At 43.6% G+C, this 15224-nt stretch overlaps 1 protein-coding gene across 2 annotated transcripts in view; it reads left to right on the forward strand.

Annotated features, from left to right (window-relative positions):
* Positions 1–723: 723 nt before the first annotated feature.
* The window catches only part of LOC122565478 (3',5'-cyclic-AMP phosphodiesterase 4C-like), a 357513-nt gene continuing 343012 nt past the window's right edge, over positions 724–15224 (forward strand). Inside the window, exon 1 of one of the 2 annotated variants that reach the window (XM_043721488.2) lies at positions 724–876. The gene's annotated coding sequence lies outside the window, so the exon portion shown is untranslated. The remainder of the gene's footprint in view (positions 877–15224) is intronic. The other variant, XM_087975919.1, reaches the window with a different exon arrangement.

Raw genomic sequence — 15224 nt, forward strand, 5'->3', positions numbered from 1 at the left:
AACCCTCTGTGGTAAAGAATTAAACAGATTCACTTCCCTTTGAGAGGGAGATTTCTCCTCATCTGTGTCTAACCAGGTGACTCCTTGTTCATGAGGTGATGCCATCTGGACGCAGACTCTCCCACAAGGGGAAACAGCCTCCAACATTTACCCTCTCAGGAAGTTATCACTCTCCAAACCCGTGACTGTACTGAGAAAGGGTCACTGGACCTAAAATATTAACTCTGCTTTCTCTCCACAGATGCTGCCTGACCTGCTGAGCTTTTCCAGCAATTTCTGATTTTGTTTATGACCTCTTCCATGTAGAAGGACAAGAGGAGCAGACGTATGGGAATACCACTCCCCTCCAAGTCACTCACCATCCTGACTTGGAAATTTATCGTTGTTCCTTGACCCAACACATACATCCATTTAGTGAAGAATTAGTTTACCCTTCCTTGCTGCGAGGGGGTGTGCACTGAGGAGCTAGGGTCTGCTGCTGTTAGTCTTGATCAGCAAAAAGCAAAAGTAAATTCCAGCTGATAAACCCGTCTAGAATATTTTCCCCTGCCCTTCTAGTTAATGACATTTTGCAGAGTGTGACTCAGAAAGAGTTAACCTGATGTTGCTGATACTGTGTAATTATCAAGCACTTTCCATGGAATGGGATTACATCGGTGCACACATTCAGATTTGTGAGGCTCTGGGGGCGGGTTGTTCTCACTTAGAAAGCTGGTGAGCCACAAACTCAGACCAAGCACTGACTTGCTCGCTGAAGTTTCAGCATGAGTCACAGAGAAGGTAGAAGCTGGGAAAGAGAGAACATTTAATAATTCTCATTCTCAAGAGAAAACGGTGTGTTATCAGTAAACTCTTCAAACAATTGGAATCCAGACGGTAGGAAAATATTATTAACTTGTAAAAACTTTTTAAACTCATGAGCTCCCTCAGTGTCGGTTGAAGTGTGTAACGCTGTGTTCTCTTTGACTGGCATGGTAATTTACTGCAGTTCATTTCTTTGTGAGGTAATATTTAGGAGTTTAAAGAGTGATGTTCATAGTACACGAGGGATAAAATCTAATTTGAGAAAATGCAGAACAAAGAAGATTCATTTCAGCTGATGTAAAAACAGAAATTGCTGGAAAAGCTCAGCAGATCTGGCAGGCCTGTTCTGAGGAAGGGTCACTGGACCTGAAACATTAACTCTGATTTCTCACTACTGATGCTGCCAGACCTGCTGAGCTTTTCCAGCAATTTCTGTTTTTGTTTCTGATTTTCAGCATCTGCAGTTCTCTTGGGTTTTCCTCATTTCAGCTGACATGAGTAAACTGCAGGTTTGTAACCATCAAAACAGATCTGAACTCTTCCAGATACAGGAAGCTAGAGCAGTGGCTTGTCAGAGGTCTTTAATGGAAGTTTTTTCAGGCTGATGTAGGGAAAGTGTTTCCACCTGTCTGGGCTGATCAGATTTAGGGGCCAACACTATGAGACTGTCACTAAAATAACCAATAGGGTAGAGAGATTTCACCTGAATTGTAAAAGAGCAGTGAGAATGTGGAACTCACTCCAAAAAGGACTGGTCAAGGTCATTAGTACCAATACCTTGAAGGGGAAGCTGGATAGACACAAGAAGGAGAGAAGAATAGAAGGATGAGGTGAGATTGGAAGGTAGTTTAAGAGGTGCAGAAACACTGGTCTGTCCCAGATGGACTGAATGGCCTTCACTCTGCTGTAAATTTTCTGCAGTCATGTGGAATTTCCTGCTACTTGGAACTCCAGTTAATAACAATAAAAAAAACGTGCATAGTGTTTTTAATCCAAAAATTACCTAATAGTACTTCACAGGAGCGTGGCAAAGGGAAATATTATATTGGATCAAGTGATGAGATATTAGGTCAGTAACCAAAAGCTTACTCAAAGAGATGGTCTGAAGGAGATTTTTTTAAGGATGGTGGGGAGGTGGGGAGAGAGAGAGAGAGAGAAAGCACGAATGAGAGAGGTTAGAGGAGGGAATTCCAGAGCTTCAGGTCTAAGCAGCTGAAGGAGTGTAGAGATGGAAATCTGAAAAGTTGAAGAGGCTGGAATCAGAGGGGTACAATTATTCTGAGGGTCATAGTGTTGGAGAAGATGGCAGAAGATCGGAGGGGTGAGTTCACGGAGAGATTTGATAATGTGAATGAGAATTCTAAGGCCTGGATATTGCTTAAGGAGGAGCCAATGTTGGGCAGCACATGCAGGGGGTGCTAGGTGAATGAAACTAGGTACAGTGAAGGAAATGGGCAGCTTAGTAATGGATGACCACAAGTTGACATTGGAATAGTTGGATCTTGATGTAACAAAGTCATGATTGAGGTTTTCAATAGCAGGCAGACTGGGGCAGGAATGGAACTGTTTAACTGCCAGAACTTTAAGCATTAAATGACCGATGTTTGCACTTATTTTTAAAAACAGTTTTCTTTGTTTTGCTTAGTCAATCAATCATGTTCCCCTTCAGAATATTAGTGTCCTCCATGATTCTGAAGGGATAGATGCACCATCCAGTAAATATACTAGAAATGCCTCCCACGCTATCAATGCTCTGGGGATGTTGACATTTTGTAGGAGCTGTGATTAGTTTGTTTCTTATTCACCACCCCCTGATCATCAGCTGGAAAGTGCATTTGTCATAGGAAGGCAGGACTGGGCTTGACAGTGAGGACCAGCCACAATTAAATAGCTTGCCTAGATTCATTATCTGGATGGGCACTTGGAGGAAGTCAGGGCAGTTGCATGTGGAATCCGAATGCTGGTGAGGGTTTTGCCTGAAGGGATTGAGAGAGAGCGAGTAAGACTGTAAAGGGTTTCCCACTAATGCTTTTCCCAGATTTTGCTGATTGTAATGTTAGGTAGTGTGAGACATGGTGAGGAGTAGAGTCCCAGTCTGTGCAGAAAGTAGCACATTGAAGAGATACTCATTCACATTGAGAGTTAACAGCAGAATATGGCTGCCTAATGGTCTAGTGAGATGTGTTTCTTTGACATATCCACGTTGCAGTTTCCTGGTGTGAATTGGGTGGAGCTGGAGAGAGAGGAAAGACCCACTGTGCTAGCTCACCCTCACATCATCAACAAGGAAATCAGGTCACATCTGCAAAATCAATAAACAGCCCAGAAACGCCGGTCTCTCATAGTGTTGGTGAACAGATCAAATCTCTTCATGGTCTCTCTCATCTGCCACCTCCTCTATCCCCATGATCCAATGAGATTCCTCCAGGTCCTACCTCATACAGATTCCTGATTTCCATCACTCTCACCATTGGCTTCTGTTGCCTTTTTCCTAAACTTTGAGATTCCCTCCCTAACCTCCATCCTCTCTCTATCTCTCTCTCTCCTCTTTGCGACTCTCATTAAAGCTTTCTTCCTTGATCGAGCCTGGATGTCTCCTGACATGACTCTTTCTAACTTTTGCTTGCTGCTCACTTCAAGTTAGGTGATGCATAAATTCAAGGTATTGTTTTTATTATGTGAATTATTAGAGTCAGTCAGAACAATTGCAGTTCGTTTCCTCAACCTGCTTGGACTCTGCTTGGTCCAGGTGGGACTAGGACCTGGCTCTCCTGACCCAGAGGTACAGACACTACCAATGTCCTACAGAGCCTATTTAGAGCAGCTGCTGTCATTGGATTTGATGCTCCTGGATGATGGAGTGGGACAATCAGATAGGTCCCCAGGTGACATTATAGAAGTTTCTAAAATACTGAGAAGTGTGGATAGGAGGAATGATAGTTGTCTTTTCCCGAGGATGGGGGATTTCAAGGCTAGGGGGTCCATTTCTAAGGTGAGAGGAAAGAGATTTAAAAGGGACATGCAGGGCACATTTTCTACACAGAGTGTGGTTTGTGTGTGGAGTGAACTTCCTGTGGAAGTGACAGATGTGAGTACAGTTACAATGTTTAAAAGACATTTGAATAAGTTCACAAATAAGAAATGTTTGGAGGGGTATGGACTAAGTACCAGCAGGTGGGACTAGTTCAGTTTGGGATTAGGTTCGGCATGGTCTGATTAGACCAAAGGGTCTATTTCTGTGCTCTATGACTCTGACTTTATAAGGACAAAAAAAAGAGAGATATAGAGTCATTGAGATGTACAGCATGGAAACAGACCTTTCGGTCCAACCTGTCCACGCCAACCAGATATCCCAACCCAATCTAGTCCCACCTGCCAGCACCCGGCCCATATCCCTCCAAACCCTTCCTATTCATATACCCATCCAAATGCCTTTTAAAAGTTGCAATTGTACCAGCCTCCACACTTCCTCTGGTAGCTCATTCCATACACGTACCACCCTCTGCGTGAAAACGTTGCCTCTTAGGTCTCTTTTATATCTTTCCCCTCTCATCCTAAACCTATGCCCTCTAGTCCTGGACTCCCCGACCCCAGGGTAAAGACTTTGCCTATTTACCCTATCTATGCCCCTCATAATTTTGTAAACCTCTATAAGGTCACCCCTCAGCCTCCGACACAACAGAAAAAACAGCCCCAGCCTGTTCAGCCTCTCCCTGTAGCTTAAATCTTCCAACTCTGGCAACATCTTTGTAAATCTTTTCTGAACCCTTTCAAGTTTCGCAACATCTTTCTGATAGGAAGGAGACCAGAATTGCACACAATATTCCAACAGTAGCCTAACCAATGTCCTGTACAGCCGCAACATGACCTCCCAACTCCTGTACTCAGTACTCTGACCAATAAAGGAAAGCATACCAAACACCTTCTTCACTATCCTATCTACCTGCAACTCCACTTTCAAGGAGCTATGAACCTACACTCCAAGATCTCTTTGTTCAGCAACACTCTCTCAGACCTTACCATTAAGTATATAAGTCCTGCTAAGATTTGCTTTCCCAAAATGCAGCACCTCGCATTTATCTAAATTAAACTCCATCTGCCACTTCTCAGCCCATTGGCCCATCTGATCAAGATCTCATTGTAACTTGAGGTAACCCCTAATCATTTATGTAAATGACAAAAAGTAAAGGACCCAACACCGATCCTTGTGGCACTCCACTGGTCACAGGCCTCCAGTCTGAAAAACAACCCTCCACCACCACCTCTTGTCTTCTACCTTTGAGCCAGTTCTGTATCCAAATGGCTAGTTCTCTCTGTATTCCATGAAATCTGACCTTGCTAATCAGTCTCCCATGGGGAACCTTGTCGAACTGAAGTCCATATCGATCACATCTTCCGCTCTGCCCTCATCAATCCTCTTTGTTACTTCCTCAAAGAACTCAATCAAGTTTGTGATATGGACTGAAAGCATTAAATAATGAGGACAGTTTACTTAAACTGGGCTTGCATTCCCTTGCTGCAAACTGTTTGTTGTTTTAGTTTTGCATTCCCTCAGGGGAGGTAGTGGTGGTTAGGTTTTGGGTTATAGCAATACCATTTCTGTCAGTGTATCTCTTTCACTAACTGTGGGCTGATACTAGGTAAGGTCTCAATCTCACAGCTGGCTGGTATCTCCCTCAGGGACACAGTCCTCTTTCAAGGATCATGCATAGTTCCTGGCACCATGCACTCTTGCCTTTAATCTTTCATGTGGTGTGGGTGTTGCTGTTGAGGGCAGCACTTGCTCAGCTATTTCTGAGGGTGGTTAAGAGTCAGCCACATTGCTGTGTGTCTGGAGTTATGTGTCGGCCAGACCAGGTAAGGACGGCAGATTTCCTTCCCTAAAGATTATTGAGGAGCCACATGAGATTTTCCAACAATCAATTGGAATAATGTGGTCATTATTCCAGAATGATTAACTCAATTTCAATTCCACCAGCTGCTAAATTGGGATTTAAACCTATATTATTACAGCACACTAGTATTCCAAAAGAACTGCAGCTGCTGTAAATCAGAAACAAAAACATAAATTGTTGGAGAAATTCAGCAGGTCTGACAGCATCTGTGGAGAGAAATCAAGGTCAATTCTCTGAGGAAGGGTCACTGGACCTGAAACATTCACTCTGATTTCTCTCCACGGATGCTGCCAGAGCTGCTGAGATTTTCCAGCAATTTCTGTTTTGGTATCATTAGAATTACAAGCTTGGTGGTATTATCACTACACCTATACCTCCCCATAGAGGTGAACTCATCATCTTCCTGGGCATCACCAATGTCAATCTTCTGGCTACAAGAGCAGGTCAGAGGCTGAGAATCCTGCAGTGAGCAACTCCCCTCCTGACTCCCCAAAGCCTGTCCACTATCTACTAGACTCAAGTCAGGAGTGTGGTGGAATACTCTCCACTTGCCTGGATGGGTGCAGGTCCAACAACACTTGAGAAGCTTGACATCATCCAAGACAAAGCAGCCTGATTATTGATATCGCATTTAATGCATTCAACATTCAGTCTCTCCACCACCGACGCACAGTTACAGCAGCGTATTCTGACTACAAGATGCACTACAGCAACTCACCAAAGACAACACCTTCAAAACCTGAAACTGCTACCATCTAGAAGGATGAGGGCAGCAAATTCAGGAAACACTCTGAATATTTTCCTCTGACTCACTCACCGATCTGACTTGGAAATATATCATTGTTCCTTCGGTATCGCTGGATCGAAATCCTGGAATTCCTTCCTTTAACATCATTGTGTGTGTCCCTACACCCCTCAAATGTCATGGTCCAAGAAGCAGTTCTCTCCCACTTTCTCAGTTAGGGCTGGCCAATAAATGTTGGCTTCGTCAGTGATGGCTGATCAAAAGAATGAATGAAAAAGAATCTGTTAGGAAAAGCTGTTAAAGGTTTGGGATCTAAAGTAGAGAAAGTTAAGACACAAATCAGACATGATCTTAATCAAATGGCAGCGGCCTGGCCTCCTCCAAATCCGAAAGGAGAGAGGAACAGTTTTCCACAATTTACTTCCAACGCATGTCACACAAACTGTTATTAGTAAAAAGCCAACAAGGAAGGGAGGGGAGGTTTTGAAAGGTCAACTCTCTTTCCCTGCTAGTACTGAGTGATTACTGTGTGGTAAATACAAGCAGGCTGTTTGGACTAGGAATGATTAACTTGGAAGAATTTCAACTTGTTGTTTTTCATGGGTATGATCAATACCTTAATATGGCTATTTGATGGCACAGAACGATACAGAATATTCCTGATAAAAAACATGTTGTCAAATCTTTTTATCTCTCACTCACCAGGACAATTCACAAGAATACCAAATAAAGAGAAAATAACATTTATACTAAATGATAGGAGAGTGCTAATTGCTTGGCAAGGAGACTCTGATAGAGGGGTTGCCATAGAGATTACACCTTTTTTATTCCTGATGAAGGGCTTTTGCCCGAAACGTCGATTTTGCCTGTCCTCAGATTTTGCCTGTCCTTGGATGCTGCCTGAACTGCTGTGCTCTTCCAGCACGACTAATCCAGAATCTGGTTTCCAGCATCTGCAGTCATTGTTTTTACCTCATAGAGATTACACCAGTTAATAATGACAGATAGTCAACTGCCAATTTCTTTTCTGATATAAATGAAGTTTGCCCTTTACATTGGTAAGCTTTTGTGAATTGAACTGATGTAAATAGGATGAAAAACTTTGACAAAATGCATCTTTTTCCAGCAATAGTCAAGTTAATATGGATCATAGTAAAAAGGTGTGGTGCTGGTAAAGCACAGCATCTGAGGAACATTCCTGATGACGAACTTATGCTTGAAATGTCGACTCTCCTGCTCCTTGGATGCTGTGCTTTTCTAGCACCACACTCTCAACTCTGATCTCCAGTACCTGCAGTCCTCACGTTCTCCCCCTTAATATGGATTATGGCAAGCAGAACTAAGACCTGGGTCTCCATTTTGACTGAGGATATAATTGCTGGGCATGATGTACAGTTAGGTTACTCTGAGGCTAGTTACAATATCTTCTTCATCCAGCAAGTACACTTGAAATGCAGACAGTATGACATTTCTGAGATGGGGCAAACAGACAAGTATCAAATTGTGGTCAACTGAGTCAGGAAGTAAGGCTCCCTCTGCACTGTCCCTGCCAAACACTCCCATGATAGGGACAGCATAGGGTTAGATACAGAGTAAAACTTCCTGTATTCTTTTAAATTAATAATAAACTGAAGGTAAAAATTCATCGACACTGTCTCTATGAAACAGTCCCAGGACAGATACAACACAAAGTTAGATACAGAGTAAAGTTCCCTGCACTCATTTAACCTGAAAGTTAAGCTCTCTCTACACTGTCCCCATCAAACCATCCCAAGATAGGGACTGTACGGGGTTAGATAAAGAGAAAATCTCTCACTACTCTTTTAAACTAAAGGTAATGCTCTCTCTGCCCTTTTACCTCCATGCTGTCCCCATCAAACACTCCCAGAGCAAGTGTGGCATGAGGTTGGGTATGAAATTAAGCTCCTGCTTCACAGTAAGTATTGATTCACTCCTGATGACTTACTGCAATGTTCATACACTCATGGTGATCTCCTTGAACAGGACTGAGTGAGTGAGATGGGCAGTTGGAGTGGTTGTAGTATTTGTCTGTAACACTTGAGGTTTCTGTATACCTTGTGAAAGACTGTGCTTGATATCAATCCATCCCAGTGGATAGCACACAGCTGCCCCTGTGTCAGAGCACTGTGAGTTCGATTCCTTACTTCCCTTAAACTGAGCACAGATCCAGATTGACGTTCCCAAAGCAGTGCTGTGGGAATGCTGCAGGGTCAGATAAAAGTACAATGCCGATGGCTACAACTAGAAGCAGAGGGGTTCTCCCTAATGTCCCAGCCAATAGTTATCCCCAATTCAGCACCAGACAACGGACTGGCCAGATATTCACCTGGCCACAGCTCTTGGGATCTTGCTATGTTGAAATGTTGACCAATGTTGCAACTCTGGATCCTGAGTTGCTGAAATCCTGATGGCGGGTTTATGCCCGAAACATCAATTCTCCTGTTCCTTGGATGCTGCCTGACCTACTGTGCTTTTCCAGCACCACACTCTCGACAATGTTGCAACTCTTTTTATTTCACAGAAAGCACTTTGAAACTTGAGTTCTGAAGGACATCTCCTCTCAGATGGGAGTTTGAAAGGTTGGAAGGTAACAGGACTGGCTTATCAGCCTTTCAAGTGGTTAATACACTGGGCCGCTCTGCTGACAGTGACCAGCACAGCAGCAGTTTTGCGTCATTGGGGGTGTTAAGGTGTTAAGTTGATTAATGACATTGTAACATGAAGCCTGGTCTGTGTTTATCTTGATTTGTAGAAACCAAGTGGCAGCTAGTGCCTGATGGAGGAGAGGAATGTGAAGGAGGGAAAGTGAGATAGAGACTCCAATATAGAACATGAACATCGGATGAGATTAGAAATGTATCTCGCTTTGTGATATTTTCTCGGTTGATGTTATTTTGTTGCAGCCAGCAGTGAGAATCTGACTGTGGATGACTCGAAGCTGTTTAGCACATTCTGGTTTTAAAATGTAATCCATTGTTCAATCCAATTGAAGGAATATGTAACAGTATTCTAAAACACTCCTAAAAATGTCAATAAACGTCTCTGAGTAACCACTTCAGATACTTGGTCACATAACTCAGGCTGACAGCCCATGGTGCCTTTACTGAGGTGGGGGAGGGCAGACCATTCCTCAGATGAGACATTGAGCCAATGCCTTTAATCCCTAACCTCCCCAACCCCCCCACCCCACCCCCACCCCCACCCCCCTCAATTTGTTGACCCTTTAGGGAAGGTGTTATAAGATCCCAAAAGATCTTTTCAAAGAAGAGGGGAGGTGTTCTCGTAAGATATTGGAGTAGAATCAGGCCATTCAGCCCATTGAGTTTGCTCTGCCATTCGATCATGGCTGATAGGTTTCTCAACCCCATTTTCTAGCATTCCCCCCTCCCTCATAACCCTTGACCTTCCTGCTAATCAAGTACCTGTCTATCTCTGTCTTAAAAACACCTAACGACTTGGCCTCCACAGCTCTCTGGGTAATCAGTTCCACAGATTTCCCACCCTCTGGCTGAAGAAATTCCTCCTCATCTCAATTCTAAAAGGTCATCCCTTCACTCTGAGGCTGTCCCCTCAGGTCCCCATCTCTCCTATCAGTGGAGAGATCTGTACACCTGCTGAACCCAGGCCTCGCAGTATTCTGTAAGTTTCAAACAGATACCCCCTCATCCTTCTAAGTTCCATCAAATGCAGACCAAGAATCTTCAATCACTCCTCATATGACCAGTCCTCCATCCCCAGGATCATTCCTGTAAACCTCCTCTGGACCCTCTCCAAGGTCAGAGCATCTTTCTTTAGATATGAGGTTCAAAACTGTTCACACTATTCTTAATGTGGTCTGACCGGAGCCTTTATACAGCCGCAGCAGTATATCCCTGCTCTGGTTTTCTAGTCTTCTTGAAATATTGCATTTGCTTTCCTAACTGCCAACTGAAGGGCATGTTAACCTTAAAAGAATCCTCTATCAGGTTTCCTAAGTCCCTTTGTGCTTCAGATTTCCAAAGCCTTTCACCATTTAGAAAATAATCTGTGCACCTATTCCTCTGACCAAAGTGCATACCCTCACACTTTCCCACTTTGTATTCTATCTGCCATTTCTTTGCTGACTCTCCTAACCTGTCCCCAAGTCCTTTTGCAGTCTAGATTAGAGTGGTGCTAGAAAAGCACAACAGGTCAGGCAGCATCCAAAGAGCAGGAAAATCGATGTTTCGGGCAAAAGCTGTTCATCAGGCCTCATTCCAGATGAAGGACCTTTGCCCGAAACATCGATTTTCCTGTTCTTCGGATGCTGCCTGACCTGTTGTGCTTTTCCAGCACCACTCTAATCTTGACTCTAATCTCCAGCATCTGCAGTACCCACTTCTGCCAAGTCATTTTGCAGCCTCCCTGCTTCCTCAACACAACCTGTCCCTCCACCTATCTTTGTGCAAACTTAGCAACAGTGTGCTCAGCTCCTTCATGGAGAAAATTAATACGTAATGTGAATAGTTGTGGTTCCAACACTGACCACTCCAGAACTCCCCTAGTCATTGACTGCAATCCTGAAAAAGGCCCCTTTTTTCCCTACTGTCATCCTTTTACCAGTCAGCCAATCCTCTATCTACGTCAGTACCTTGCCCCTAACACCATGGGCTCTTATCTTATTTTGCAGCCTCCTGTTATTGTTGGTCCACTGTTTTCCTGCTAGGCTTCCCTTCCAATCAACTCTGGCCAGCTCCTCCCTCATGTCTTTCTAGTTACTGTTACTCAGTTGTGATACTGTGACATCTGTTTCAGCTTCCCCCTCTCAAACTGCGGGGTGAGTTCTATCATATTGTAGACTCTTACAGACCATTAGCTCCTTAATCAAGTCTTCCTCATTAAACATCACCAAATCCAGAGTGGCTGTTCCTCAGTGGGCTCTACCACAAGCTACTCCCAAAAAAATCATGTAGACATTCCACAAATTCCTTTTCTTGGGATCCCTGACAAGTCTGATTTTCCCAGCCCACCTGCATATTGAAGTCCCCCATGATTATTGTAATAGCGCATTTCTTACATGCCTTTTTCTATTTCCTGATTTATTTTCTTTCCAACATCCTGACGACTGCGAGGAGGCCTGTACAGAAATCTCATCAGGGTCTTTTCTCCTTTGCAGTTCCTCAACTCTCCCCATACAGATTCTATGCCACCTGACTGTATATCACTTTAGGAGAAAGTGAGGACTGCAGATGCTGGAGTACCAGAGTTGAAAAATGTGTGCTGGAAAAACACAGCAGGCCAGGCAGCATTCGAAGAGCAGCAGGAGAATCAATGTTTCCGGCATAAGACCTTCTTCTGAAGAAGGGCTGTATATCACTTTAGATTAGATTAGATTAGATTAGATTAGATTACTTACAGTTTGGAAACAGGCCCTTCAGCCCAACAAGTCCACACCGACCCACCAAAGCGCAACCCACCCAGACCCATTCCCCTACATTTACCCCTTCACCTAACACTACGGGCAATTTAGCCTGGTCAATTCACCTAACCTGCACATTTTTTGGGTTGTGGGAGGAAACCGGAGCACCCGGAGGAAACCCACGCAGACACGGGGAGAATGTGCAAACTCCACACAGAGAGTTGCCTGAGGCGGGAATTGAACCCGGGTATCTTACAAACTAGGTAACCTTGTCCCTTTTGTCCATCTGCCTGAGCTTTCAATAGGATGTATATCCTTGGATATTTAGCTCCCAGTCCTGATCCCCTTGCAGTTTCTGAGATACCCATAACATCGTACCCACCAATTTCAATCTGCGCCACACACTCATTTAACTTGTTTCGTTTATTGGTGTTTCAGGGCCAACATTGAGCCCTCAACCAGCATCACTAACACAGTTTGTTTGGTTATTATCATATTGCTGTTTGTGGAATCTTGCTGTGTTGCTCCTGGCAGCTGCATTTCCCATATTACAACAGCAGCTACACGTGACAAATGCTTCATTCAGTGAAAATGCTTTGAGATGTTACAATGTTGTGCTATATAAATGCAAGTCATAGACACATAGAGTCATAGAGACTTACAGCACAAAGAAAAATCCATTTAGCCCATCAGGTCTACACTGGTCAAAAGCAACCACCTGATTATTCTATTTTCCTGCACCTAGCCTGGAGCCTTGGTATCACAAGTGTACATTGTCACAAAGTTAGTCCCTTCTTTCCTAAAAGCTGTTCCTTGGCTCAAGGGGATTCTGTCTTTGATTTTTTTTTCAGAGGAGCAATAAACTGGGCCGGTCTCCGATCAGTCTGGTTTGGTACAGAGATGAAAAAGGATTTTGAGAGGCCTTTTCTTTATATGTAAACACATGAGACTTCAGGCCAAAGTAGTCATGCTTCAGAAGTGATCTGTATAAAGAGAAGGGAGTGGTCAGCTCTCTAGCTGAGCTAAGCTGAGTTGTTTTTAGTTGAGTTCAACAGGGAAGTTCAGCAGGGAGCTGTGTGGAAACTCTCTCTCCTTTCTGCCTTTCAACTTCAACCTGTAAGCATGTGTTCCATTTATACTGGATTTTAAAAGGAGTTTGCTTATTGGGACTGTTGTGTATATTCGGAACAGCATAATTACGTCTAGCTGGATAGGTTGAGTTCCGTAGGGGTTCTTTGTTCTTTGTGTTTCATTGTGTGACTTTGTGAATAAATTTTTGTCCGATTTAAAATCTAGTAGTCAACCTAGCTATCTTACTCTTGGTAATTTTCACTGTACACTTACTGAAATAAATTGCAGAGTTAGGTCTAGGGCTGCCTGCTTAAGAATCTTTTGAGTGGTCTGATCTAGTCCATAAGAACATCAAAATATTTCTTAAATGTGATGAGGGAGTGAGTTCCCGATTCCCACCCTCTAACTGAAAACGCTTTTCCTCGCATCCTGTCTAAACCTCCTGCCCCTTACCTTAAATCTACCATCTCTCTTCATATCTCAAAGGAGAAAGTGAGGGCTGCAGATGCTGGAGATCAGAGTTGAGAGTGTGGTGCTGGAAAAGCACAGCAAGTCAGGCAGCATCCGAGAAGCAGGAGAATCAACATTTCGGGCATGTGGACGTTTCCTTCATCAGGAATATGGTGCTTATCTGGAGCTAATCACTCAGCAAGTTTGGTCTCTCATTACATCCATCATTTAGTTATTCATTAATCCACTGACTCTCATACCAGCTCATTCCAAACATGTAACACGCCTTTTCAAATTAAATATGTACATTTTGTACAATATAGCCTGCTTGACTGGCATTATGTTCACAAACATCCGTTCTCTTCACCACCGATGCTCATTAGCGGCAGTGTGGACTATCAAAAGATGTACTGGAGAAATTCACCAAAGATTCTCATACAGCACCTTCCAAACCCACAGCCACTTACATCTAGAAGTGATGTGGAGGTGCTGGTGTTAGTCTGGGGTGGACAAAGTTACAAATCACGCAACACCAGGTTATAGTCCAGCAGGTTTATTTGGAAGTACGAGCTTTTGGATCAAACTTAGCATCAGTGCCCTTGGTTCCTTCATCTAGAACATTACACATTAATGTGAATAGTTGTGGTCCCAGCACTGACCACTGCAGCACTCACTAGCCACCAGCTGATATCCTGAAAAAGACCCCATGCTTCCACTCTCTCTGCCTTCTGGCAGAAGTGTTGTGTGATTTTTAACTTTCATCTAGAAGGCAGTAGATATATAGGAACGCCACCACACACTAGTTCCCCTCCGAGCCACATGCCACTCGACTTGGAAATACATTGCTGTTCCTTCACTGTCAATGGGTCACAATAATGGAATTCCCTGCCTAAGAGCATTGTGGGTCTACCTACAGCAAATAGACTGCAACAATTCAAGAAAGCAGCTCACCCCCACCTTCTCAAGGGGCAACTAAGGATGAGCAATAAATGCCTCTCCTAGCCAGCGAGGCCCGCATCCCACAAATGTCTATAGATATGTACACATACATAGGGCAGCACGGTGGCTTAGTGGTTAGCACTGCTGCCTCACAGCGCCAGGGACCTGGGTTCGATTCCTGGCTTGGGTGACCGTCTGTGTGGAGTTTACACATTCTCTCTGGGTGCTCCGGTTTGCTCCCACAATCCAAAGATTTGTAGGTTAGGTGAACTGGGCAGGCTAAATTGCCCATAGTGTTAGGTATGTTAGTCAGGGGTAAATGTGGGGAGATGGGTCTGGGTGGGTTACTCTTCAGAGGGTTGGTGTGGACTTGTTGGGCCGAAGGGCCTATTTCCATACTGTAGGGAATCTAATCTAGTTACATTAAAATGTGGGAACTGCACAAAGAGATAGGAAATAATTGAGTCAAAGGGAATTTGAGAGTTACCACCTGCATTACCAACTCCACCTAAAATGTAATCAATTTGGATGTAGGTCAAGAGAACCTGGGCAAATGTGACATTAATAATTGGGAAAATGATATTGGACATGCGACCAGGAGATTATAGATCCTTTATTGTTGGTTTGAGGGCATCTGCATTACTCATTATTCTTGCACTTCAAGTTGTGGTTCCTCTGCTACACACATAACAACAAATGTTTGGAATAAACTCCAGATAGAATAATGAAGACAAATTAAACTTCAACCGTTGAAGAAACATTTGTATGAAACATTAGAATGGAATGTAGGGTCTCTCAAAGATGGAGTCATACAACACAGAAACAGATCCTTCAGTCCAACTTGTCCAAGATGGCTGAATTAATGAACCGAAGATTCTGTGAGACTTGCAGAAATGATGGATTTTAGAGAGAGGTTACTGGG

The sequence above is a fragment of the Chiloscyllium plagiosum genome, unplaced genomic scaffold, assembly GCF_037043375.1.
Source record: "Chiloscyllium plagiosum isolate Xiang-an unplaced genomic scaffold, Cpla_swu_hap1 HiC_scaffold_28, whole genome shotgun sequence".
NCBI lineage: Eukaryota > Metazoa > Chordata > Chondrichthyes > Orectolobiformes > Hemiscylliidae > Chiloscyllium > Chiloscyllium plagiosum.